The 27,864-nt window shown below is 41.6% G+C and overlaps 1 protein-coding gene, 1 long non-coding RNA gene and 1 pseudogene across 4 annotated transcripts in view; 2 read left to right on the forward strand and 1 right to left on the reverse strand.

Annotated features, from left to right (window-relative positions):
* The window catches only part of CELF2 (CUGBP Elav-like family member 2), an 815,242-nt gene that overhangs the window by 332,467 nt on the left and 454,911 nt on the right, over window positions 1-27,864 (reverse strand). The gene's annotated exons all lie outside the window — the stretch shown is intronic.
* LOC140633384 (uncharacterized) lies at window positions 65-5,259 on the forward strand. The gene is made up of 3 exons (XR_012030987.1): window positions 65-304; window positions 3,206-3,487; window positions 5,098-5,259. It is a non-coding gene; the product is annotated as an uncharacterized lncRNA (long non-coding RNA).
* On the forward strand, window positions 13,405-14,636 carry LOC140632906 (large ribosomal subunit protein uL6-like; annotated as a pseudogene).

Consider the following 27,864-nt stretch of genomic DNA (forward strand, 5'->3'; position numbering starts at 1 on the left):
GTGACGATGTCATAATATGGTCCCAGTTTACAAAGGAAACAAAACTATCATGTAATAAGCCAACCACACCTCTTGGTATCTGGAGGACTATGATGTAATTACCTACAACTGAATTCAAAAGAGCTTCTAAAAAGGGCCCCTGCCCTCGGGGATTGGACAGTGCTGTTAGAGACACAGGGGAGACAGGGGAGCAAAGCACAATACAGGGCCTACTGCTGTGATGTTTCCTAGGCGTTCGAAGGAAGGAGACATGGCAAGACGTGGCTAGAGTAATGGGAGAGTCCTTCCTGGAGGATCTGGGGAGGTATGTTGGCTCTGGGGGAGGATGTGCTGGGGACACCCCCAGCAGGGGAGACCAGTGTGAGGACAGTCTGTGGGTGCGGGCGAAGGGAAAGTCTGGGGAGAACAGCACAAGTGTTGGGGAACGTGAGGGAAGAACAGAAACTCGGAAGCGCAAGGCCAGGCTGGGAATCTGGGGAAACCGAGCAAAGGCATCTGGATTCAACAAAATAAGCACTGGAGGCTCCGTGTAATTTCTGGATCAGTGAGTGAGACCGCTCTCTGCATATGCCAATGGGAAGGCGGAGATCGGCTCCGGCAGCTGGTAGCTGACAGGTAGGCCGTGATGTTCCCAACTAAACACAAACAACTCTCACAGGATATAAAAATATCCAGACTTGGAGACCACGTGGAACAAGAGAAAGACAAAGACATTGCAACTGCAAAATATAATGACATACCCCTTCTTCCAACTGCTTCTTTACTAGCTCTGCTCTCATGTTCCTGTTTTCTAGACGAAAGCTCCCGGGGTAGCTGTATTAGTCTGTGGGAGCTGCTGTAACAAAATACCACAGACTGGGGGGTGGGGGTGGGGTGCTTGCACAGCACAAATCTGTTTTCTCCCAGTTCTTCCAGAGGTTGGAAGTCCATGACCAAGGTGTTGGTAGGCTTGGTTTCTCCAGACACCCATCTCCTTAGCTTATAGCCACCTTCCCTCAGTGCCCTCACGTGGCTTTCCATCCCTGGTGTTGCTTTCTCTTCTTCTGACACCAGTTCTACTGGATCTAACCCTTAGGACCTTGTTAACCTCTGTCACCTACTCTAAAGCCCTATCTTCAAATGCAGTCACGTTCTGACGTCCTGGGTGTTAGGACTTCAGCACATGGATGGGGGGGTGGGGGTGCGTGGAGAATGATTCAGTCTGTAACAATGCTAACATGTCTCAAAAACAGCCAATGAGAACTGACTCCTTCGTCCCTAAACCTCCTTGGCATGTGCACAACTTCTATTTTTTTTTATAACCAGCCACTTTCAGCTCTTTCCCTGAGACGTGCCATCACACCCCTGGTGTGCATTCTCCTTTGCTGCTGCAAGGGAAACCCAACTTTGGCTACGACGTGTTCTTGCAGGCGTTGGCTACCGTGCTTCCATGCCAGGACCTTCCATATTCTTGAGTCTCAGCCTCTCTCATGCATTGTACCTGCCTAAATGGTTATTCCTCCTTCCTGGTTAATGCCTGCTTAACCCTTAAAGATTTGGTTCAAATATCACCTTCCCAGGAAGCATTTTCTAATTTACTCTTTCTAGTAGTTGGATTAGATTTCCCTTGTGTTGGCTGTGTAATGTATCGACTAGGCTATGCTCAGCTACATGTCCCAGGTTTTCAATTTTCTTCCTCCTCTCCCTCCTCCTCCTCCTCCACCTCCTTTTATTTCTTATTCTTTTAATGTTTCTGGTTAGGGTGAGCCATAGGGAGATGTGAAGGACAGAAGGGAAGCAAGAGTCATTCTGTAGCTCGCACACATTTTTGCTGATGTGCTGACCTGCCTCCTTGGTGTGAAGTGGCAGCTGAGCCCGCACCTGCTCTGCCTTCTCCAGATCCTCCCTGAGCTCTGGGCCAGGTGTACGTTTACCTCTATCATCAAGGTCCCCAATGCAAATGCGACAAGAACTGACACACATCTCAGTCCATCTTTGCACACAAACATTCAGTGTCTGTGGCTTCCAATCTGCTCTTGATCTCCCTTACTTTGCATCCATTTTTCCTTCTTGACTATTTGGTCTTTGAAGGTCAAGTTCCATCATCAGATGCAGAAAAATCCTAGAGAGTGCTTCCCCATGCTGTGTAAAGTCAACCCCCCTTCCCCCCGTAACAACTATGTATGCATCTTTTATCTATCATCTATCTATCATCTATCTATCTATCTATCTATCTATCTATCTATCTATCTATCTATCATCTACTACCATTTATCTATCATCAATCTATCCATCCATCCCTCCATTTATCACCTACCTATCCATCCTATTGGCTTTGCTTGCCTGGTCAATTCTTGATTCATATATCCCTCCTTTAAGATATTTTTCTGTGCTTCCTTGAAACCTTGGATATACTTCTTATACCATTTATCATACTTGATTGTGGGAGATTATTTTGCCAAGTCTTCCTGCCCTCCCTCTACCATGTTGCCTTGTGACGCACTAGAGTAGATGGAATCCATTTCCCTACTCCGTTGACATTGGGCTTAACAATGTGACTTGCTTCAGTTGTCAAGATGTTAGCAGACCTATATTAAATGTCCTTATGTGGTTTAGTTTGGGTCTTTATACTGTGACCTGTCATGAGAAAAGCATGCCTGGGAGAATCTGCTGCCCCTTCCAACTGGGCCTCAGAACAAACACAAATGAAGAAGATCTGAGCCCCACCCACAGCCTGGAGCCAAACACAGCTGACTCACAACCTGAAAGGGAGCTACCCAACCTAGACCTGCTAGCCTGCGGTTGACCTGCAGACCCTTAAGTATGAGAAGAAATGTGTATTGTTGAAGCCACCATACTGTGTAATCATTTATATGCAGCTTTTTGTAGCAACTGACTAGTGATTTAGTTTTCTTTTCTGTGCCTCAATTAGAGAGTGTTGGCTCCTTGAGACTAGAGGCCATGATGATAATTTTTGTATCTCTGATGCCTACTAAGATGCCTGATACATGGTGGATGTTCAATACATGCTTATTGCATACTAAAATAAATTTTAAAAATGACCAAATGTTCAAAGAACTATAATGGAGAGAGGCATTGAAGAGGGGTGTTAGGAAGTAGAAACTAGCATAGGTGGAAATGGGGAGAGGAGTCTAGAAGCAAGTGGAAGCATAATATGGTCCATGAACAATTGTATGATCAAAAGTTATCTGCCTTTTATTTTCAGATGATCAAAGGCTCAAAAGGCCACAGAGGTTCCATGTGACTCAAGTCATCTTTAAAAAGCATTTTCTTTTCTTTTTCTTTCTTTCTTTTTTTTTTTTTTCCTACTGTAACCCTCATAAATCTTTGGGGGCAGGTTGCAACCAAAGATGCTGTGCCCATCTGTAGCCACTAGCCACCGTAGTACTACTGGGGAAATCGACAATGATAAAAAGCCCGAACCTCCTCCAAAAACAATCAGAAAACAAAATTACTAGAAAGAACAACTTTCCTACTTCTCCTTCAGGTAACCTTGTCTCTGTGTAATGATCTAATCCGATGTGGGCAGTGTATGGTCACCTTGATCCATGGATCATTTTTGTTGTTATTGGAAGGCCTGTGTGATGCCATCTCTGAAGCTCTCAGCCTGGTCACCAGAGGTCTATACAGCCTTCTCTCCCCAGGGCAGAGCTTGGGAGCTGAAAGCAGGTCTCCGCAGCAGCAGTCCTCTCAATTGGGACTGTTGTCACATTCCCTTAGAGCATGTGTCACAGGCCTGTCATTAGAATTGCTCCTTACGAGACACATCTTGAAGGATGCCAAATTCATTAGTGTCTGCGGTTGAACTTTTCAAACCTTTTTCCTACATTAAACAGCACACACACACACACACATGCACGCACACGTACACAGCCACCATCACCGATACACACGCGCATTCCTCTGTGTTTTGGAGAACAAAGGGAGTCTGCATTTTGCTTGGTGTCAATCATAACTTGAGATTAAAGTTGCTGTTTTAAGCATTTGAAAGTTATACCCGCCAAACTCAGGCTTTCTCTGCCTAAGCTCTGAACTTCAAAAGGAATACTGCATAGGAAAACACACACACACTACACCAAACCAACAAACACACACACACACACATCAAAAAATGGCATAAGGACCTGAATGTGTTTCACTCCCATTTCTATAAATGAAGCCTTGATCCGGAACTTCTGCAAAGCCATTATTACGGTTGTACAAAGCTATGGATAATACAAACTCTTGGTACCCAAGCCATGTTGACATACACAGAAAAACAGGTGGGTCAATGTGATGTGAGCACTATACTGAATCCTGCTTCCAGGTTGTTTCAGGCTGAAATAAAACTTGTAACAATTACTTATCCTGAAATCTCTGGAAAATAATTTCCTTTTTATAGTTTATATTTAGCATCTTGCTATAAATGAAACTTATCAATATAATATACTGAATTCCCACTGAGCATATAAAATTATACTATTAAAACTTTACCATTAAAATGTTCTTAATTTAGATGCCATTAACTCAGATTTAGTGATAATTTGGACATACAATGTAATTCTTGTAAAAAATAGCATTTATTATTTTTAATGATTATAAAAGCAATTTGTGTTCACAATGTTGCTCAGAAACATATATAAGCATAAAGAGGAAAAATTATCATCACCTAAATCTGACAAGAAAAAAGAATTGTTTGACTTTTGTTTTGACTTTAATTTCTTTTTAGTCATTTTCAATGCATATACTTCATCGTTCCACATAAAATTTGGGTTGTATTGATCATATTATTTTTCATCCTGTTTTTTTTTTTTCACAATATGAGCAGCTTTTCTCCTATAAGTAATGATTTTTTAAAATATGTTCCAGGACTGCACATCATTTCATTTTACTGATTTCCTATAATTTAACTATTTTCCTAAGGTTAGATATTTATAACATCTAATAATTTCTCAATGTTTACTTTCACGTATAACATTGAAATGAGAATTCTTTTTTGTTTTGTTTTTGTTTTTGTTTTCAAGAATTCTTAATATAAATGTTTATGAGCATCTCTGATTTTCTTTTGAGAGAAGGGAAATGGGTATTCTTAACATATATTATCAAATTGCTTTGCAGATTTGCAACAGTTGACACTCCCTCACAGGACAAGAGTACACGATTCAGCATTCTCCTAAACACACTAATATTTAATTTTAAATTTGCAAATATGAGTGAAATGTGTTACTTCACTGTTTTACTTGAATTTCTTTCTACTGATGATAAATACTTTTCCTAATATTAATTGTCATTTGTCTTCTTTTATGCTTGGTCAGTTCATGTGCCTCTGTTATAAACTAGTGATTTTTCAATGAGTTGTACCATTTCTACATATATTTCTGTACTTTAATTCTCTTTTAAAAAAGGAATTTTTTTTCCTGGTACTAAATTTTAATATTTGTATATAACTGAATATTTCAATAATTTCCTTATCATTTTATTTTTTACATCAAAAGTCTTGCTCACCCTAAAAGTAGATTAATCTTTGCCTTTGTGTTTTGTTGATTTTTATTTTTACTATTTGGTTCATCTGGAATCATTTTAGAGAGTAAGTTTCAACCTGAATTTTCTGTCTTTCACAAACAGGCAGTTTTGCCCTCATTGATTATGTGATCCCTTCTTTTCCCAATGGTTTTTAGGGTATGATGAGTGTGTTTATGTGTTAGATTCAGGGCTACTGAGTTTCTCTGTCATTTCTTATGTTGGTATCTCATTCCTTTAAGCGGAAAACTTGGTAGCTGTGTTTTATATCATCCAGCATCGCAAATACCCTCATTATTACTCTTTCTGTGCAAAGGAAACTTTAAGTTGAAGTTTGGAACAAACATGTCCATTTGAAAAATTTCCACTGAGATTTTAATTGGTATTTGAATGGAAAACTTAGATATATTTGGGAAAATTGAACATCTTTATAATATTTGCTCTCTCCACCTGGAAATATTGGTTAATTCTTAAATTTACTAAAATCTTCATTTATTTCTCTCTCAGGGAGGACTTGATATTTTCTTCAAAAAGTTTTCTCATCTGTTACTACTGATTTTTAGTGAAGTTGCTTATTTAAAACATTTTTTATTAAACTCCTTAAATTCTTAGAGGTTTTCACTGACCACCTTGTTTTTTCATGTTTATATTCAAGCCATGTGCAAAATGATACATTTTTCATCTTTGTTTCTAATTAGCATATCAGTATTTCAGTTCCATATGTTATTGCTATGACCGGAACTTCCAGAACATCATTTAATGAATGATGATAATTTGCAAACTTGCTCATTTCTCATCCAATAATTGGCTTAAAATACTTACCTTTTATTAAGTTTTAAAAGTTCCTAGTTTTCTAAGAGGCCCCACCCCCTTAGGAATTAGGGTTTAATTTTATTGTGTGCCTTCTTAAATTTTTTTTTTAAGATTTATTTATTCCTGAGAGACAGAAAGAGAGAGAGAGGCAGAGACAAAGGCAGAGGGAGAAGTAGGCTCCACGCAGGGAGCCTGATGTGGGACTCGATCCCAGGACCCCAGGATCACGCCCTGGGCCGAAGGCAGGCGCTAAACCGCTGAGCCACCCAGGGATCCCCTTAAAATATTTTTTAATTTAAATTCAATTACTGTGTAAGATCATTTTCTTTCTTATTGACCTGCTGAGGTGATGTATTATATTAATGGATTTTCTAAAACAAAAACATCTCTTTATTCTTGGCACAAACACAATCGGTTGTGGAAGATTATTCTTTTAATGTAGTCTACCTTTGAATTATGTCAGGGGGCATATGTCAAAGCACCACTGTAACGAGAAATCCCACCAAATATGTAATTTTTTTTGGGTGAAATTTTTAAATTAAAGTAATTTTTTAAAAGATATTATTTATTTATTTGTGAGAGACAGAGAGAGAGACAGAGACACGGGCAGAGGGAGAAGCACCACTGAGCCACCCCGGTGCCCCAAATTTAAAATATTTTAATGACATAACTTACCATTTTAAAGTTTAGAAAGTACATTTAATATAGCCCTCTTGTGACATATTTGTTTTCATTTAACATACTTCATTTAGCTAAGTAGTATATGTGTGCCTTAGTTTAGGACAATATTTATTTATTTAAAGATTGTATTTATTTATTCATGAGAGACACAGAGAGAGAGGCAGAGACACAGGCAGAGGGAGAAGCAGGCTCCATGCAGGGAGCCCGATGGGGAACTCAATCCTGTGTCCCTGGGATCACACCCTGGGCCAAGGCAGATGCTCAACCACGGAGCCACCCAGGCCTCCCTAGTACAATATTTATAAATATAGTTTACATTTGGGAAATTCTCCAATTTTCGGAGACTGTTTTGAATTAGTGAGGTTTCAGGGCGCCTGGGTGGCTCAGTGGTTGAGTGTCTGCCTTCGGCCCAGGGCGTCATCCCGGGGTCCTGGGATCGAGTCCTGCATTGGGCCGCCCGCAGGGAGCCTGCTTCTTCCTCTGCCTGTGTCTCTGCCTGTCTCCCCGTGTCTCTCATGAACACACAAATAAAATCTTAAAAAAAAAAAATAGTGAGGTTTGAGGCACTACTAGGTGTGTTAGCATCTTTTCACTGCCGACTGACCAGAGGCATTAAAGTTACCGGCCACCCTGCTGCCTGGTTTCTGCAGTCAGGAGTCTCCATAGTCTTGCCAATCTTAATTTCTTTCATTAATACCATGAAATGTGTTTCAAGTAGTAGAATCAAATTGAGATGGCGGGATTGGAAAATTAAAGATCACCTTTGCCAAGAAGTCTGTCCATGGCCGACGCTCAGAAAATCAGTGACTTTCAGCTTCTTCCCATAAAATAAGCAATTTATACAGTTCCACAGCATTCTCTTGACATATTCATCAGTTATCCCTTGGATTTGTGCCTTCCTACTACTGCTGAAAGTCCTCAGGACAGGGGCCCTTCTGTGAGGGCAGTGCCTCTCTTTAATAATCTCATATGGACCCTTCATATATGGCACCAGGAATGCATGGCCCCTGGGGTTCTGGCTGCGAACCTATCTCACATGTTCCTTCCAGCCAGACTGGCCAGGCTGCAGTGAGGTAGGAATGGAGAGTTCAGCTGAATCGCCCAGTACAGCTGTGCCCTAGTCACGTTCAGTGTGATTTAAACTCCTTGAATTCATTAATTCACTTAATTTTTAAAAAATCACCCAGAAGTTGTCATGTGCATAGAACTATACTACAGCATAAAGAAACTCACTCTGATTATAGGAGACTCCTTTCTCCTTCCTAGGTAAATTAAAATATTAATTTCTGCTAATTGGGTATCAATATGTAACTAATCTCAATATTTTTAAAACTACTTAAAAATCACCCATCATGCTTTTTCACTTTTAATGTGATACATTTATCTCACATAAAATCCCATAAAACCCATAAATTAAATAATAGTAGGAATATGTAGTAAGGCAGATAAATCTTTCCAAGATTAATCAGACTCACATTAAACTTGACTATGTCCAGATTATGAAATACCTAAATAAGATAGTGGGGGGGGGGTGGGTGGAACTCTATCGGTACGTTAACCTATCTCAGAGTCTGGCAAATTAGATGGAAATTAATCTTTTGAATTTGTTCCCTTCTTCATAGCTTGAAATACAGAGAATATATTCTATATTTCTTCAAGTTGACACTAAATTCCATTGTTGCTATAGGTATAAGGAAATGAAGAAAAGTGGGACTTAATCAATTAAAGTTTTTAGAAGGTTCACCTGGGGAAAAATATGGGAATGATTAGAATTCCCTCTCGAATGCAGTTATGTGTTTATATTTCGATATCAGTGTATAAACTGTGTTAACCAGAATTTCTGGATGGTACGTCCACATATTTCCTGGGGGTGGTGTGGGTGGTAAGAGTCCTAATTTCCCAAACATGGCCCACATGCTTCTTCTATGGCTTGATAGGATAAGGTCAATGCCCGTTGGCTGCCCAGAAAGAGGGGCACACATCATCAGTGTGGCTATCATTTGGTAGCACCGGGACCCAGCCTCATGACCACACATTTATGCTTCACCACTTCAGAGTGGTGAAGGAACGTTGAAGGAAAGAGAATGGGGATGCTGGGCTTTCAGAGTGGAAAGAAAGCTCCAACTATTTTACATATTATGATAACAAAAGAGTCAGGGTTAGAGGTGGCTGCTGCTAATTCCAAATCTTGCCAAGAACACTATTTCTAGCATGAACTCAGCTCCCACACACTGCATCAAAATCCTCACAAAAGCAAACTTGTATAAAGATGATTACCGAGCACATACATACATGTACCAAGAACACAATGTATTCTTTGTGATCAATTAAAGAGCAAGAATAGTCTGTAGTGGGGCGTCTTACAAAGGGCCCTTTCTTCTAGGTACTTTAGAAAAGGCAGATCTATCAAACTTATGATAATGCATTGCCATGCTGATTTAATTGTCAATTACATATTACTTAAGTGTACTTTAATGATCTATATAAAGCCTTATTTTTTTTTTTTACCTCTAATAGCTATTAATGGTTGTTAAAGAAAATGAAACCACTTTACTGAAATGTAATGTGGGGGTCTATTAAGAATAAGTCTTCAAAATGATAAAATGCTATCACAAAAATGTGAACCCCTGTATATTTTAATATTCCTGAGTAGGTCAATCTTCGTTCCGCTGGAAGAACATTTCCTTCAAATCGCAATTACAGTTTAAACATCTTCATATGTGTTATATATAGAATAAATTTTACCTAATTCCCAAATGCTTCTTTGGGAGATGGGGAAGGAGTGGGGGCAACATATTACTACATTTCCTCCCAAAGTTTCATAAGGTTTGCAATGTTGGTCGTTGGAATAAACTTGGGTGAACACACTCACACCCCTGGCTCTCTTCATCTCTGCATTTGTCCCTGTTTGCTGTGAAAATTATTACAAGAATGAATGAGATCACATGAAAAGAGTATCTTGTGCTCTACGTAAGGACAAACATTTGATCAATTCTAGGGACAGACGTGCCCCACTTAACACAACAGAAATATTTCTTAAAGGAAGTGTCATCGACATTCATTTATTAAAATACAATATTAAATATACTAGAGAGTCTGACTGATTAAACAAAATTTGTGGTGAATCCCTTTAAGAGAGAAGAGTTGTTTTGTGAGCAAATCATTTCCTAATGTATCTGTAAGCCTGACTTTTCTGAATGGAGTGTCTTTAGAGGAGGACACATGTCCTGTTCTAAGGATTACTGAACATACACAACCGAGGGCAAGCTGAAAATATACCTTTCCCTATCCTCTAGGACACCCGTTAGACAAGAGCTATTAGGAATATGAAATTAAATATAATTAGAGTCAGAATAAAACAGCATCAGGCTTATGTCCACATAACCTAAAGTAATTTAGAGACTTTACAATTAACTTGTAACTGTAAGATGGTTAAATAAGCCAAATTAGTCAAAGCAAAATACCTATTTTAGATTCTAGTTTATTTGGCCGCCTACATTGATCATATTAAGCAGTTATCCAAACTTTATTTAATTTTATATTTTATGGTCAGATGTCAAGTGTGCTTTAAAGAAGATGGATTTTAGAGTAAGACAGAGCCAAGAGTCCAATTCCGACTCAATGACTCTCTGTGGTTCCTTGAACAAGCTTCCCACCTCCCCATCTGTAAGGCAGGGTTGATGCAAACCTTACTTGCACATTGCAAAGATAAAATAATTGAAGAGATGCCAAGGGCCCGTCATGTAATAGACACTTCATAAGTGTTATTATTCCTTATCATGATCTCTCGATCCCTGAGGTCTTAAAAAAAAATCAGCCAACTCCCATAGAGGAGACTTCCATGCTCCACTCTCAGTAACTGAACACAGAGGTTACATGCAAACTGAAAGCCTGGTTTTTAAATCACTGAGGGCAAGGTTCAAAGCCTACATTAAAAAATATGTATCTTCAATAGCACCTAGCAGAGCATTGGGCATTTATAGACAATAAAAATTGTAGATTGGGTTTCCGAGTGCAGGGGAATGGTTGTGCTATATATGTGTTCGCTCTTCAAGTACACTGTTCGGTCAGGGAGGAAGTGTCAACTTAGGTACATATCGCTTATGAAGACCCTCCCCCCCAAACACCCTTAGTTGATTTCACTATGACGTGTGCATATGTGGGAATGGGTGGTAGTAAAGTAAAAAATGTGTAAAGTACATCATTCAAGTGTATCACTAATTTTATTGAATATTCTCATCTTGTATGAGCCTATATGTCTGAATTTATCTTCTGAAAACCTGGAGATAATCAGTACCTCAGCCAACCTGTCGGGTTAAGATGCAGCCTTCGGGTCAGTGAGGGGTTAATAACCCTGTTCCTATAGCAGAACTGCTGGGGTAAGGGACTTCTTCAGCCTATAACTCCGGCAACATACTTTTTGACCATTTAAATGTGTAAATGGAGAAGCACAGTATTCCCATAAAATTTCCACCATGAAAAAAAAAAATTTGAGGAAAGCTCTGGTAGGCCCAAAGAAATGAAAGTAACTTCAAAAGCAAAACCGTTTTAGAAATTGAAGATTTGGGGGTAGTTACGAACAAGAATGGGAAAACTGGAAAGTGCTTGATACATTAATTAGCTTTAAAATAGCTGCGGGGAAAATGTAATACTCCAGCTGCCTGAATGAATATGCCTCAGGTCATAAAATGAATCTGGTCTGGAGACGGAACCAACTTCTTCCCTTCAGATCAAAGCTGAAAGTACAAGGTAATAAGAAGGTGTTAGGTATACTTTCTTAACATCCTCTGATCCGAGGAGGAGCACTTTCCTGGACCTCACTGCTACATACTCTGGCCTCCCTCCCTTTCTTTGAGGCTGTCAGCCTGGCAGGACTGGGTTCTATTTTGCCATTTCTTCCAGCAACCCAGATGTTGCTAGATTAACCTCAAGTCTGCACCCTCCCTCCCCCCGAGACAGTCAGGTTCATATATTTCCTATTAGTTTGGGAGCTGGTTTTGTCACTTGAGAAATATAACATTAGGGGCATGCATTTGGAGGGTTCTGGGTCATCCTACCCCTCTCTCGATGATTTCTGTGTGATCCAAGTGCATAAAATTTTGAGGGCCAGTGTGCCAGTAAGTGGAAGAGATGGTCCACAAAGCAGTCAGGAGCAGGGGCTTGAAAATGTGACAGGCCAAGGTTTAAATCCTGAGGAACTGTGTAGCTGCTGTTAAGTCTCAGTTTTCTCAGTCCTAAGATGAGAATAATATAATTTTACCTGCTTAATAGAGTAGAGAGGATTAAATGAGGAAATGCATGAGTAGGGCTTGGCGCAATGCCTCGCACATAGAAAGTGCACAAAAACGTTAGCTATTATTATTTCTATGCTATCTCAGCAGGAAAAGGTGAGTGCAAAATGCAATAAAATCAGTGAAGCCCTAAAAAGGGGGAGTAGCTGTGGCCAGCGCTGCTCAAAATACTTACGTTTTCTAAGAGTCTCAGTGAAAATAATGCACCCATGGACAATAGACTATGATGCATATATATATTTTTTTGTTTATAAAGCAGGAGTAGAAACTCAGTGTTCTAAAAATAGAGATGCCAACCTGTGGAGTACTTACTAACTTGTGCAAATTACTGTAGACGCTGACTGCCCAACTATCAGACTACACGTATCCTTCTTCTTCTGGCTATTATTTTTTAGTACTCTCAAAATGCAGCAAGAGAGTACTGCTAAGTGGATGGTAAAAGCCAATAAATGCTTTGACAGGTGAGCCCAGCGTAGTGAGTTCATACTCCATTCAGCCTTTCAACAAAGCAGATCATTCTAATATCTGCACTGACTAAAGAGAAAGTATCTTTTATTACAGATTTTTATAGAAGTCTATATAATGAAGTGGAAACCAAATGAGAAGAAAGGTATGAGAGAATTAGGAAACATTCATTCATTTATTTATTTAATAATATTTATTGAGCAGCTGATATATACCAGCTCTGGGAATTCAGTTGACTTGTCAGGAAGGCATGAGGACCCTGATGGGCCACTAACCCATAGCCCCCATGGGCTAGTAGTTCAGGATTTTGAGACAATCTTCATTATAAAAACCTACGTGTAGATACGCACAAATTAACATGTGATCCCAGGACAAGTAGTGAGTAGTGGAATTAAAATTTTAAAAAAAGAAAAAAGAGGGATCCCTGGGTGGTGCAGTGGTTTAGCGCCTGCTTTTTGGCCCAGGGCGCGATCCTGGAGTCCCGGGATCGAATCCCATGTCGGGCTCCCGGTGCATGGAGCCTGCTTCTCCCTCTGCCTATGTCTCTGCCTCTCTCTCTCTCTCTCTGACTATCATAAATAAATAAATAAAGAAAAAATAATAAAGAAAAAAGAAGTGAAAGGTGAGGAGAGGGGGCTGGGGGATTAAGGGATACTTTATATATGTTGATAAAGAAGGCTTTTCTGCTTTTTGCCGTATCTACTGCAAGAAGGAGGACGATTCTCAGCAATCAGACCATCAACATTCCAGAAAATTTCAACATCACTCTGAAGGGATGCATTGTTATTGTGAAAGGCCCCCGGGAAACCCTGCAGAGTGACTTCAATCACATCAGTGTAGAACTCAGTATCCTTGGAAAGAAAAAGAAGAGGCTCTGAGTTGACAAATGGTGGGGAGACAGTGCAAACAGTAGCCAGTTCTTTTCTATCTGTAGTCCTGTACAGAACATAGTCAAGGGCATTACCCTGGGCTTCCATTACGGGATGAGGTCTGTGTATGCTCACTTTCCCATCAACGTTGTTATTAGGGAGAATGGTTCTCTTGTTGAAACCCAGGATTTCTTGCTTGAAAAATACATCCGCAGGGTTCGGATCAGGCCAGGTGTTGCTTCCTCAGTATCTCAAGCCCAGAAAGAGGAGTTAATTCTTGAAGGAAATGACATTGAACTTGTATCAAGCTCAGCTGCTTTGACTCAGCAAGCCACAAGAGTTAAAAACAAGGGTATCAGAAAAATTGGGGGTGGTATCTATGTTTCTGAACAGGAATAGTTCAGCAGGCTGATGAATAAGATCTAACTTGTCCAGCTACAGAAACAGCAAGATGCCAGATGATTTTTCAGATTTATTTGTGACATCTTAAAGATGCAATAAATGCTGTGTTGAGTGGGGGGAGGAGGGGAAAGAAGGCCTTTTTGAGCGGGTGATATCAGACCAGACTTGAATAACAAGTGTCTAAGAGAGAGAGGGAGAAAGGAGAGCACATGAGCCATCAGAAAAGCAGCCCAGTCGCGGAAAGAGCAAGCGCTGGCTCCTGAGGCAGGACCCAGTTGGTGGTGTTGAGAACCAGCAAGACGGCCAGCACAACCGAGCAGATTTGCTGAGTACGGCGTGGTAAATGAGAGGGCTAGGCTGCAGAGAATGCGGGCTTTGTAACACACAGCGAAAATAGAGATGTACCAGTGTCTCAGATCCAAGAAGGGCTTTGAAGATAATATTCTCTGTAAAATAAGATGGATACCATTTGGGGAGAGAAGGGAGAAAAAGACACAGCTTCTTTTAAATAAACAGGCCCATCTGTAAAGATAAAACTCTATGATTTGGGAAGAGAAACCTAATGCACAACAAAACAGAGCACCAGCACAAACACTGGGAATGGTAGAAAATAAAACCGAACCAAAACTTGACATCGTCTCACATGTCTGTTCTTGTGTTTGTTGCCTGTACTTTTGGTGTCAAATCTGTGAAATCATTGCTAAGGCTGATGTCACACAACCCCCCCCCCACCCATTTTCTTCTAGGAGTTTCACCATTTAAGGCCCTATGTTTGTCTTTAATTCATTTTGAATTATTGACTCATGTGTGGTGTAAGACAAAAGTCCAAAAACTTCCACGTAGCCAAGGAAACCACAGAGTGAAAAAGCAACCTATGGAATGGGAGGAGATATTTGCAAATCATATATCTGATAAGGAGCTAATTTCCGAAATACAAAAAAAGCCTTCTACAACTCAGGGTGCCTGAGTGGCTCAGTTGGTTAAATGTCCGACCCTTGTTTTGGGCTCAGGTCACGATCTCAGGGTTGTGAAATCGAGCCCCATGCCAGACTCCTCATTAGGTGTGGAGCCTGCTGAAGGTTCTCTCTCTTCCTCTCCTTCCTGACCCCACTCACACACTCTCTCTCAAAACAAAACAACAACAAAACTCCTACAACTCAATGGCAAAAAAAACTAACAACTAGATTTAAAAATGGGCTAATGACGTGAATAGGCATTTCTCCAAAGATGACGTACAGATGGCCAACAGGTATAGAAAAAATTTGCTCAATGACACTAATCATCAGAGAAATGCAAATCAAAACCACAATAAGTTATCACCTCACACTTTTTCGGGTGGCTGTTACATATTTTAAAAAAGACAGCAAATGATGGCAAGGATGTGGAAAAACTGGAAGCCTTCTGTACAACAGGTGAGAAGACAAAAATGCACGGCTGCTATGGAAAGCAGTAAGGAGGTTCCTCAAAAGATGAAAAATAAAACTAGCATACGATCCAGCAATCCCCCTCCTGTGTACTCATTCTGAATCTTAAAACATGTGACCCTTCATATTCACTGCAGCATTATTCACAACAGCCAAGATGTGGAAATAACCAAAGTGTCCACTGACAGATGAGTGGAAAAAGAAAATGTGCATACATACACACACACACACACACACACACACGGTGGGATATTATTCACCCTCAAAAGAAGAACCCTGCAGTATTCGACAACATAGATGAACTTTGAGGCCACTATGCTAAGGGAGATAAACCAGCCACAGAAGGATGGATACTGCGTAACTCCATTTACATGAGGTCTCTAAAATAGTTAAACACATACAAGGAGACTGAAATGGTGGTTGCCAGGGATGAGGGGAGGAGGAAATGGCTAATTGCTAATCAAAGGGCATAAAGTTTCAGTGATGCAAGAAGAGAAACGTCTAGAAGTCTGCTGTACAACACTGCGCCCGCAGTTAACAATCCTGCATTGTACTCTTAGACCTCGGTCAGCTGTAATCTGTGATTGCCCCTCTGTTGCTACTGTTCTCTGACATTTGAGGCTACCGCTATTTCTCTTTCTTACTCTCCTTGCATTTTTCTCTCTTTCTTCTGTTTTTGAGCAATTTATCAGGAAAAATAAGAGTCCGGTATCTTTTCACTGCATTATGGGGCCTAGAATCCCGGTTTGCCTCATGTTGACCGACCACTGCCTTCTTTACCACCTTTCGTTTTGCCTCTACAAGTGCTGTCAACATTCCCTCTAAAAAGGTGCACTGGCTTTCCTAAAACCACCATGGTAACAACAACAAAATCTCTTTTTATCAAAAAGGACCTGGAGACAGTTACTAAAACCCTTGCAATTATAGAATGTGCCTCCTTCACTTTATCATTGTCGATTCTCTATTTCCCCCTGATTCCCAAGTTTTGCCAAATATGTTCCCATGTCGTGCTGCTCTTACAAGCATCATAAAGTTTGATTTGCTCTTTAGCGGCAGCACTCTGCCAATTGTAAAGTTATAATCTGATGTGATTTTTATTATAATTGTCATTATCATTACTGATTATTTAAGCGATGCCCACAATGCCCTGCCATCATGCTTTCTTGGATTTACAATCTGAAGTCTGCTGATCAGTGACTTTCTGGGCCTCACCTTATCTGGCCAGTTGGGAAGCTCGTGCCTGGAACCGAGAGAATAAAGGAGGGTACGCGGGAGGGACCCCCGGCACATCCCACCTCAGACTTCCCTTGCTCTCAGGCTTCTGTGTCTCAATGGTGTTTTCTCCTGGAAAATGCTGGCCACACCTGGGGCCAGAGAGTGAATAGAAGAACCTCAAGTGAGGAGAACTGACTAGACCTTGAAAGTTGGAATACAGTTTCTAGGGTTTTTGTAACAAGAAGCCTAGAATCCTAGAAATGGGCTATGAGGTCCTGCCAAGGAGCCAAAACTGGTTCCCAACTTCTCAAAAGGCACGCGATATGCTTATATAAGATCCTCCTTGCTCATGAATATTTTTGTTAATTTTCTCATACGCATTAGTATGACTGATATTGCTTGGACACCAGGCTTTACAACTGTCTCTTCCTATTTTCATAACTTGTTCTCCTCTCTTCAAATTCCGTTTGCAGGCTCAGGGTAATAGCCTACAACATAATCAGTAGCTGTTGAGTCTGGCCAATTGCTTCCTGCCCCCTGCTTCCTAGACAATTGGTAGATGTGGCTCTGATACCCCATTCATAAGCTACTATAATATTCCAAATTGTTGCTATTGCATTCTTGGCACGTATGGTACAATTTTGAGTTCTAATTCAGTCAATTATTCTGGACGCTGGTCAACTTGTAGCTGCCATTCTCCTATGCCTTTATGTCTTGAAAACACACAAACCGCATCAGAGACCCAAGGGTTACACAGAACGCTTCCGGTCTTGCCTTCTTAATTTGCCCACTGATCGAGGTCATTGACAAAAACATAAATATAAACAGGAAAATCTTGAGTGAACCTACTTTTTAACACAGCTTTTTAAAAAGAAGCAGATCATGTCTGATTAACATTTGATTGTTTTTCCCCAGAGACTCAAATGATCAGAACCGCGAGGCGGTCGTGAAATCGTTAAAGGACGACAGAGAAGGGTTTTTGCCAAGCATTAGGCTAAAATTAGATATTCAGTTTCTGAATAACTGAACAGTGGTGTAAAACCAGTGTCTTGGGAAGTCTGGAAATGTTTTGAGAGCAGTTGTTTTGTTTTGATTTTTGAGTCATGTAATTTCGATATGAGTCAAGTATGATGATTTCACAGAAACGTTTTTGTAAATCTATGATCAACTTCAAGAAAAGAATCATCTAATGTACCACCTTTCTCTGAAAGAAAGAACCCTTCCACCTTCTTTAGTACTTTCACTTCCATGTAATAGCAAAAATAGCAGCTAAAATAGCAACATTTATTGAGCGCATTCACCGTACTGGGCACTGGCTTTAACTCTTTGTAGGGAAGACACTTATTCTTGACAATAATCCTGGGAGTTAGGGACCACCAACAGCCCCGTTTTATGGAGCAAGAACTCGAGCCCCGAGGAGTCAGCCGCTGTGCTCACGGCCATGTAGCTATGAAGTGGTGGAGGTGGGATTTGAGCTGAGTCCAATTCCAGGGAACACAGCAGTGAACTGCCAAGTAGACAACGATGTACCTGAATAATAAGCCCAGTGAAGACAATACAATGTACAAAATTCTTCTGCTTCCCTTTAAAAAAAAAAAAACCTGCAAAATCTCCCCCCACCCCATAATTTCGCAAGGGGATGACATTCAGAAAAATGCTTTCTTTCCATTTCTGTGCTTCAGAGTCTCTAAAGCGACTCACTCCTAATCTTTAAAATTTGTACATTTCACACCAGGAAAGACAGTCGGAGAAGGGAACATTTTATTCCCAAGTGACATTCTGGGTTTAACTATCCTTTGCAACAGTTTTGTTTTGAAAGATCTCCGTGGCTGCATATGAACCAGCCAGATGTCAACGATGAGTCTACCATGTACAATATTCCCCAGAGACTAAAAATACTCCTTGCTGATAGAGTATCTGGAAATACCACGCGAACACCATCGGACCTGATGCATCACTAAGTGTCTGTGTAAACGCCTCTGAAACAACAGATGTTCTGGGCTCCTGCTGTTCCCTCTGAATAACAAAATGACTTGTGGGGAGCTGAAGCTCCCCTCTTCTCCACAACAGTTTGGGGAAGAACCAATGAGTTTCTGTCCTCACTTCGACTTCAGAAAGGAGCGTTAGACACTGCGCAGGGCCCGGAATCCACCTGTGGCTACCGGCAGGTTTCTGCAGGTGTTTGCCCGTGGGAGGCTGTCAAGAGTTGGCCCAAATCAGGGCAATGCTCCTGACAGAAGAAAATTAACCAGCAGGAACTTTCTAGGTGCCGGAATATCTTTCCGGGACACAGATATGTAGGTGGAATCTGCACTTAAAAATAACTCAGTGATGGGAACAGCAGAGAAGACTACGGCTGAGCAGTGCAGATAGAGGAACAGTTACCTGGAAGATGCGCAGTGAATGATGAGGCCTGACATACAGGATGGGGCCCAGAGAGGGCCCCAGGGTTGTAAACGAGAAGCATTTTGAGTTCCCTCAAGGGAAGATAGGGGAAATCTCAAACGTTCAGATCATAAAAGGCAGGAGGGAATGTGACAGTCAATGGAAATGGATATGCAACTGTGGTTGGAACTGCAAGGTTAGCCATCATGCTGATGATCACCAATTCTCGTAGCCACAGGTGCTCTGCAATCTCCAAAGCCCTGCCGGGGGCACCGTGTCATCTGACCAATCAGGAACCTGACACTAGAAAGTGGAACCAGGTCCTGAGCCCAGAAAAGGAGATAAAAGTCAAAGGGAACTAAATTAAAGGTGATTTCAAGTTCTCCTCCCTGAAACTAAAGACGTGAGAAGGGTGCAGGGTAAAACAGCTCCAAGCAAGAAGACTCACCAAGCCTGACGTGAGCTAAGACACTAAGTTCACTTCACAAAGATAAATGCAGATACAAACTGAGTCTGCAGCACAGCCCGTGATGCTCAGAAGAGTCAGAAGACCCATGTCCCGGACTGGGCTCAGTGACTTACCAGCTGTGTCACCCGGACGGCAATACCCAAGCCCACTCTTTTTTATCTGCAAAACAACAGTGAAAGGGCCTGCTTCCCATGATCTGTGCAAAATGTACATTTGGTATTGTTGAGTGTTTAGGAGGCCTGCGAAAATGTCACTTTATTTATTTATTTTTTTATAATAAATTTATTTTTATTGGTGTCCGATTTACCAACATACAGAATAACACCCAGTGCTCATCCCATCAAGTGCCCCTCTCAGTGCCCATCACCCAGTCACCCCCCGCCCTCCTCCCCTTCCACCACCCCTAGTTCGTTTCCTAGAGTTAGGAGTCTTTATGTTCTGTCTCCCTTTCTGATATTTCCTACCCATTTCTTCTCCCTTCCCTTCTATTCCCTTTCACTATTATTTATATTCCCCCAAATGGATGAGACCATATAATGTTTGTCCTTCTCCGATTGACTTATCTCACTCAGCTTAATACCCTCCAGTTCCATCCACGTTGAAGCAAATGGTGGGTATTTGTCGTTTCTAATGGCTGAGGAATATTCCATTGTATACATAAACCACAGCTTCTTTATCCATTCATCTTTCGATGGACACCGAGGCTCCTTCCACAGTTTGGCTATTGTGGACATTGCTGCTATAAACATCGGGGTGCAGGTGTCCCGGCGTTCCATTGCATCTGTATCTTTGGGATAAATCCCCAGCAGTGCAATTGCTGAAAATGTCACTTTAAAATGATAATCAGATTGGTCTTTGTCAATCACTTACAAACATTTCTCAGGATAACAGAGTCACATCTAAGATCTCTATCGTCTAAGATCTCTCATCTAAGATGTTGTTCCCATCCTACAACTAAGGAACACTGGAACCGAATGGTCAATTTGTGGACCCGGCTTTAGAAATTAAGGCCTTCCAGTTTCTGACCTCTGGATCTTTTCATTGGGGAAAATAAACCATTTAAATAAAAAGTACCCCAAGTCACACAGGGAGAAGAGAGGAGAGCGTCTACTTAGTGCTCCATGTTTTACTACTCGTGAGCACTAGAAACTGCTGGCTTTCTTTTCTACCCTCCACCCACTGTTAATTGCAACAAGTGGCCAACCCTCATTTTCAGATAAAGATCTGAACGGTGTGTTGCCAATATGGGAAGATATATTTTTGAGGCGGAAACTGAAGAATTACTCTGTGCTTTGCCTTTGTGGTAAAAACCGAAGCTCAACTCTACATTGTAAACTGAAAATTAATTTCAGTCTCGGTCCATGAGAATTTGACCAGGCGGGACCAAGGTTTCTTTAAGATGGTCTACTCAACTTACGTACACCATAGTTGAGAGATGGGACCAGGGAAAAGAGAAATACAGCAGGCAGTTCTTCTCCTTTCACTAATAGTAAATTGCTGTATATAATCCCATAGCCAGCGGGCATAGCTTAATGCACTAAGCTTCAGGTTTGCTATGCGTAGGCTGTTTAAAACCTTAAGTTCAAATCTCAGAAGGGTCTGTATGACTCCTCATCTCCTTGAGTTTGATCAATTATATTTCATAGATTTTTATTATGTGAGAGACTCCAATAAGGCTTTATAACCCAAATCCGGTTTATCTTATGGAGACTCTAAATACCTTGTACTTTTTATTTATCTAAATATTGAGTTTCAGGCTTTACTGTCTCTTAACACCTTCCCAGCACTTAGGGAGGAAATTGTGTGAAAACTTTTAATTGGGATGAGAATCCTTCGGTGGAATTGTGAGCTACATAATTTATATATATAGGCTTCCAGTATTGGTGAAAGGATGGATGTAGGAGACCCAGTCCATGAGGCAAAGACGAATCCAATGTAGTATGTGATAGTAACTGCCATTTATTGAATGGCCACCATGTGCTTGGCACTTGATGTGAATTATCTCATTCAATCCTCATGGCTCCTCTGTGAGGTAGATATTTTTATACCCAGTTTACAGAGACTTCCAACAGCTCTGTCCAAAGCCATAGGAGCCGAAAAAGGAGAATAGGATTTAAACACAGGTGTAGCTAATCCTACGTCCACGACGTTCCATTTACGGACACTGCCCTACAATCGCTGCACGTCTAAATAGAAGGTAATAACAACAATGTATATGGAAGGCACCAAGAATGCAGTTGTCCAGTGAAAGCCCAAACCAGAAAGGCAGTGGGACCCAGGGACTCAAGAAGGGAACCTGGGTCAATCTGCCATAAATTTTCTATCAAGATTGTCTTTAAAGAGCCGGTGACTGATCTTCCCACTCAAGCCATGCCTCATCCACATGGTGAGTGGGCAGGCTTATGGGCATGGTCTCTAGAAGAGCCCAGTGTGGGTGGGTGCCAGGGTGTAATGCCCTTTCAAAATGTCACAGGCGAAAGTTCTTAGACTCAGTGGAATGTGGACTCTGCTGAGATGGCGTGGTATGGAGACCTGGGGCCCCCAGAAGTCATACCCCATCTGGGAGCATATTGTTATCTTTTGCTTTGTCTAGTCATCTCCCTAGGTTCCTGTATTCCTTGCTACTAAAGAAACTCTCCATCCTCCGTTCATAGCCTTCCATCACATGACCATCCTGTTGTGACTGAATCTGGAGTGAAGCCACAGGCAAAATCAACTGTGTTCCATGTTAAGGGTGATTCAATGGGTGCCACTAGTTTTTACCTGTAGTCAGAAACAAAAACAGGGCAAAATGAGGGGTGGGTGGGAGTGGAAATAATCACATCAATTGGAGACATGTTAGATCGGAATTGCTTGAGGATCATCCAGGGGAGATGTATGGTAGAAAACTGGATATAGAGTCTCAAGTAAATGGGAAGTTCAGAAGTGGAGACCTAAGCAGGGAATCGTGGATATTCAGGAGATACGTTGAACCACAGAGGATAAGCTCGCCCAAGGAGAGAATATATAGAAAGAAGATTAGTGGGTTAAAGCAGAACCCTGGGAAATACAAAGGAGAGAAAGAGACAGAGAGACAGAGAGACAGACAGAAAGAGAGGAGAATTAGGAGAACAGCCAGAGAAATCAGAGAATCAGGAGAGAACGGTGATGGGGAATATGGTTTAAAGGGCAGCATTTCTCAGAGGATATTCCTAGTTTTATCTAAGATAAGCTTTACAGATTAAAGTAAAAATGCCCTGCTAATTTGTAGCATGAATCTTTAAAGAGGATTATATAGAGAGAGCCTTCTGAAACTATCTGACCACAGAACTCTTCATTTTACATAAAACCTATTCACATGTCTCATAACCAAGTTTCCTCAGAACACATTTTGGGAAAACCTAGAGTCCGTTTCCCTAAATAAGAAACTGTTTTTTTTTGTTGTTGTTGTTGGTTTTTAAAGATTTTATTTATTTATTCATGAGAGACACAGAGAGAGGCAGAGATATAGGCAGAGGGAGAAGCAGGCTCCCTGTGGGGAGCCTGATGCGGGACTTGATCCAAGGACCCCAGGATCACGCCTTGAGCCAAAGGCAGACGCTCAACCACTGAGCCACCCAGGGGCTCCCCTAAACAAGAAATCGTGATCTCAGTACACAGAGAGAGCCAATATATAAGTATTCAATAGGGGGTCCATTTTGACAATTAGTAAGTCATTGATTACCTTTACCAGAGCAGTTTTAGTGGAGCACGAAGGACAGAGGCAAGGCAGTAGAGGACCGAGTAATAGGAAGGTAGGATGTGAAAACAGTGCAGATTCATTTCTCTTTCAAGAGACCTGGGTTTGGAAGGCCACACACACAGGCTAGGAACCAGAGGGGAGGTAGCTCCAATAGGACATTTCAGGATGGAAGAGCTCTGTGCAAATTTATAGGGTGGAGGAAAAACCAGAGATAGAGAGGAGCCAAAAATATGTGGGTGGGTTGAGAGAGTGGGTTGAAGGGGTAGGTGCGGGGACAAGGCACCGGAGACGCAGATAGGAACCAGATGGATGAGGGATTACGGAGTGTGCACATGCAAATAAAGTAGCCAGCCACGAGAATACAGAGAAAGAGGAGCTCAGGGCTGATGGAAAGGACTGGGCAGGTCTCCTCACAAGAGGTGGCCCTTGGCCCGGGCCTGGAATGAGCAGGAGAGAAGCAGAGAAGATAGGCATGCCAGAAATGCAAGCCATTCCAAAGGGACAGGAGCCAGAAGACAAGGTGTGGAGGTGCTCGAGAACAGAGTGTGCCCAAGGAAGGACGTCTGGGATTGGAATCCCAGGCCTCTTCATTCTTAGCTAGTTCCCTTTGCATCCGATGTCACTGATTCCATGGAATAGGATGTCTGATTGACTCCAGGATCCTTCACAGTGACACGCTCATCCATCTGTTGATTTGTACTTTGGGGCCCTATTTTATTATCTGCTTCCCCATACCTAAAGTTGCACAACCCAACTTTTCTACTGAAAGGAAAAGGAGGGTAAAGAAACACGCAGTCTCCTCTTGGTGGACTGAAGAGTATCAACAAACAAACCTGGCCAAAACAACCCAAAATCTTGGGAGTAAAAAAATTACATATCCAATCTGGAACTTAGAGTTCAGGCAAGAGATTTATGCAAGACCAGAACCTGGAAAGAGAGGTGTATAATAGATCTATACGAGATGGCATTTTCTACCTTCCTGGAACTACATCTTTTTCTAGACAGGAAGATGGGAGTTGGTTTTTGATGATCACTGTTTACCACTTACAGGGATGAAATAATCAGTATTTTTGGTAATCGTTTTTAAAAACAATTATTTTAAAAGGTTTTCTTGCCTGGGCAATTCAAAGCAAGGACTCCGTAAGTTATCTCTTGCTTTTGGAGGAAGTGTGAGTACGGGGGCTCGGGCGTATTCAGGAGACATTTCTCCGAAACATGTTTGCTCTGCACAGACTGCAGAAGCAGAAGCTTCTCAACTGTTTTCCTCTAGAACATTTCCACTCTCTAGCTAACGTCATGTTAAAAAATAATAACAGAAATGGAAATTATTCCGTTCTAAAGATGTCATTCTAATCAGAAGGCTGTCCCATTCAGTTCCTTGATGAGGCCTCTTTGTTAGTCCACGCAGCAGCTGGTGGAGGTTGCTCTCCACCCCAAACAAATATTTAAGCAACAATTATTAAGTGGCAAATTGGTAACCTCAGACACCAGCATCACCAACAGCCTGTTGAAAACAGGACCATTAGACGTACATATCTTTAATTGCCACAGACCATTGAGCTTTGCTGAGGACAAATATCTCCACTCCTGTGGGGAGGCTTATATAAACAGACCTCAAGTAGCTGCCCGTTACTTCAGATGTGTAGGGGATGCATCTGTATTCGATATGTATTCCGAGGCAAGGAACTATGGAGACCATTCCTTCCTTTTTGTGTAATGGGTTAGTGAATACATGAATGTGCCTATAAGTGTGTATGTGTGTGCACGTGTGTAAGGGACAGAGAGGGAGACATGGAGCCCATGCGATATTGAATGTGTTTCTGTATGTGCAGCAAAATAGGAATGTTTGTAGTTTGCTTATTATTATGTAAACCAAGGGGACAGACTGGTTGATCCACAGGCAATTATTTGCTCTACTTAATGGCTAAGTCTCCATTTCGCTTAAGAAAACGCACCTTCAAATCCTGGAAGCCCCCGTGAGTCACAGTCCTTAGAGACACCTCATTGTTTCTGCTTCCCCATTGTTTCTGCCCACCCTCGCCTGCAACTTGGTGGAATTCAATCCACGCCTTTTGGGGTTTGCGCAAATCCCGCATTTTGAAACAGTCCCTGGATACTTTTGTTAGAATCATACTCCCAACCTCAGCTGTTCTTCCTCCCAGAAGAAAATCAAAGTCTTTGTTAATCCCATTTCTGTATTATTAGAGTCAGTTAAAAGTATTCTCATTCCTAACAAGAAAAAAAAAAAAAAAAGGTCTTTCAGAACTTAGAGTCATTTCCTTATTATTCATTTTAACTCCAATCATTAGAAGTGTATCTCTTTAACTATCACAAAAAAGAAATTTTATCAGTAATCATAATGGTCGGACCTTCAGTGTGGATTCTTTACCAAGAGAATATTGCACTTTAGGAAACTGTCCCACTCTGATGACCGAAAGTCTTTTACTACTAGTATCTTAAGCAAAATGTGCTGATATGGTGTCATTTTTGTTACACATTATTTTCAGCCTAAAAGAACAGAGTGAAGAATGATACAATCAGAACACAATGCACAGGCAGCAGCAAGTTATCTAAAAGAATCCTGCCCCCACCCCGCACACCCCCACCTCCTACAAACAGCATAAAGTATACAGTACTCCTTGAGTTTTGGAATCCGTAACTCCTCATTTCTCCATTTCGACATCAGAAGAGACACAAAGCAAACTATTTACATAGTTTAAAATACAGCATGATATATGTATAGATGTATATTTAACTTTGGGAACATCGCTAGGTGGCAGCTGGTATTCTAAACATCATTATGCATTCCACCCCGTGCAATGGAATACAGATTATTTATAAAATGAAAAATTAGGTGCTCCACATTTAAAGGCCAAGATTTTTTTTTCTAGGTCAAAAGAATGAAAGTTTTAGCGATCTTTAAAAAAAAAAAAAAAAAAGATGCACTGCCAGTTCTTGCTTATTAAGCAGCAATGATTAAGTTGGTGCTCTCCCCAGTACCTCCCGCTCCGCCCTCCCTGAGGCTGACGGCTCTGAGAGAAGACGGAGGCCAAGGCGGTTCATTTTGCTCCTCTTACCACCTCTGAATATCAGTCTGGAGGGACAGAGAGGCTGAACCCATAGGCTTAAGGCAAAATTTTCAGATCATGGTAGATTTTAATGACTGATGCTCTCTACTTTCTTTTTTTTTTTTCTTTTTTTCTTTTTTTTTTAAGATTTTCTTTCTTTATCTGAGACAGAGAAGGAGAGCATGCATGAACAGTGTGGAGGGGCAGAGGCAGAGGGAGAAGCAGACTCCTCGCTGAGCAGGGAGCCTAACCAACCATGGGACTCGACCTCAGGACCCCGCGATGATGACCTGAGCCGAAGGCAGACACTTAACTGACTGAGCCACCCAGGCGCCTCTGCTCTCTACTTTCTAAGGACTAAAGATAATGAAGCACTTTTCTTTTTCTTTTATTTTCTCTTCTTGACTTTAATAGCCAATATCATCACGCCATGTCCCCTGCAAAGCACAATTTTTAGATTTTCCTGAGATGCTTTGCCTATTGGTCTATGTGGAAGCACACCCACCTTCCAGAACATTCCAACTACATGAGGCATAACTGACCAAGGACCACAGCTGTTGTGTTCTGAATCCACCAGCACGCTGCCTCCGGGTCACGCTTCCCAAGAGCTGCTCCCAGCCACTGATTGGGCACAGAAGGGATAGTAAGACAAGCCCGTTCCTGGAAGACCCAGGATAGCTCTCACTCAAGGACCCCCAAGCCTTGTGGAATCTTCGTCGGATTTGGGTTTGGTAACTTCTACCCAGCCTTCCTCTCCCTCAGGCTCAGTCCCTGGATACTTTTGATGCAGTATTATGGGGCTATGCCCACCTCCACTGAAGTTCACTCAGATTCCATTTGCCCTTCCCTTTTTGTCAGCCAGACAGTGATGAGGGAGAAGGATGTGTCTTCCTTCCATGGCACTGCAGTCTGGCCACTCTCCCAGCCTCTTCCAGATCCTTCTCCATTTTCTCTCACAGACACTTCTAATAAAATCCTTTCATGGGTATTTCCTTCTTGGTGGCACCTCCTTCTCAAAGTACCCAAACTCGAACAGACTAAAATTCTATGTGCAATCAGGTGTAGGAAAGAATGAATCAACAATCAATGAAATCAGCATCACAGAGTGTGTTTGTGTGTGTGTGTGTGTGTGTGTGTACTTGGGAATTTCCTGGCCACAAATGGCCAGCTCAGAACAGCTGCTCTGGTTCACCCCAAACAATACCCATCAGATGGCTGGAGGAATTTCTTTTTCTTTCTGATCTGCCAATGGTGATGACTTTCTTCTATTCCTTTAGCCCCAAATGATACAGAACTTGCTGGTACCTGGGATCTGGGGTGGGTTCTGAGGCAGTCCATGCAGTGATACAGGGCTACAGGGGCTGATGGCAACTCATGATGCCTTGCAGCTATCCTGGTCCTGACTCTGGCCACCTGGTCCTGTCTACCGATTTCCTTAATTCCCTATTCCCAGACATGCTTCCCATCCTCAATGGAGAAGACCTGCTCAGCATCAAGTACTTTGGGATTTCTCCTGAAAAGTAAGTGAATGGATGTCTCAAAAAACACCTCCATCAGCTGTT

The sequence above is a fragment of the Canis lupus genome, chromosome 5 (assembly GCF_048164855.1).
Source record: "Canis lupus baileyi chromosome 5, mCanLup2.hap1, whole genome shotgun sequence".
Classification (NCBI taxonomy): Eukaryota; Metazoa; Chordata; class Mammalia; order Carnivora; family Canidae; genus Canis; species Canis lupus.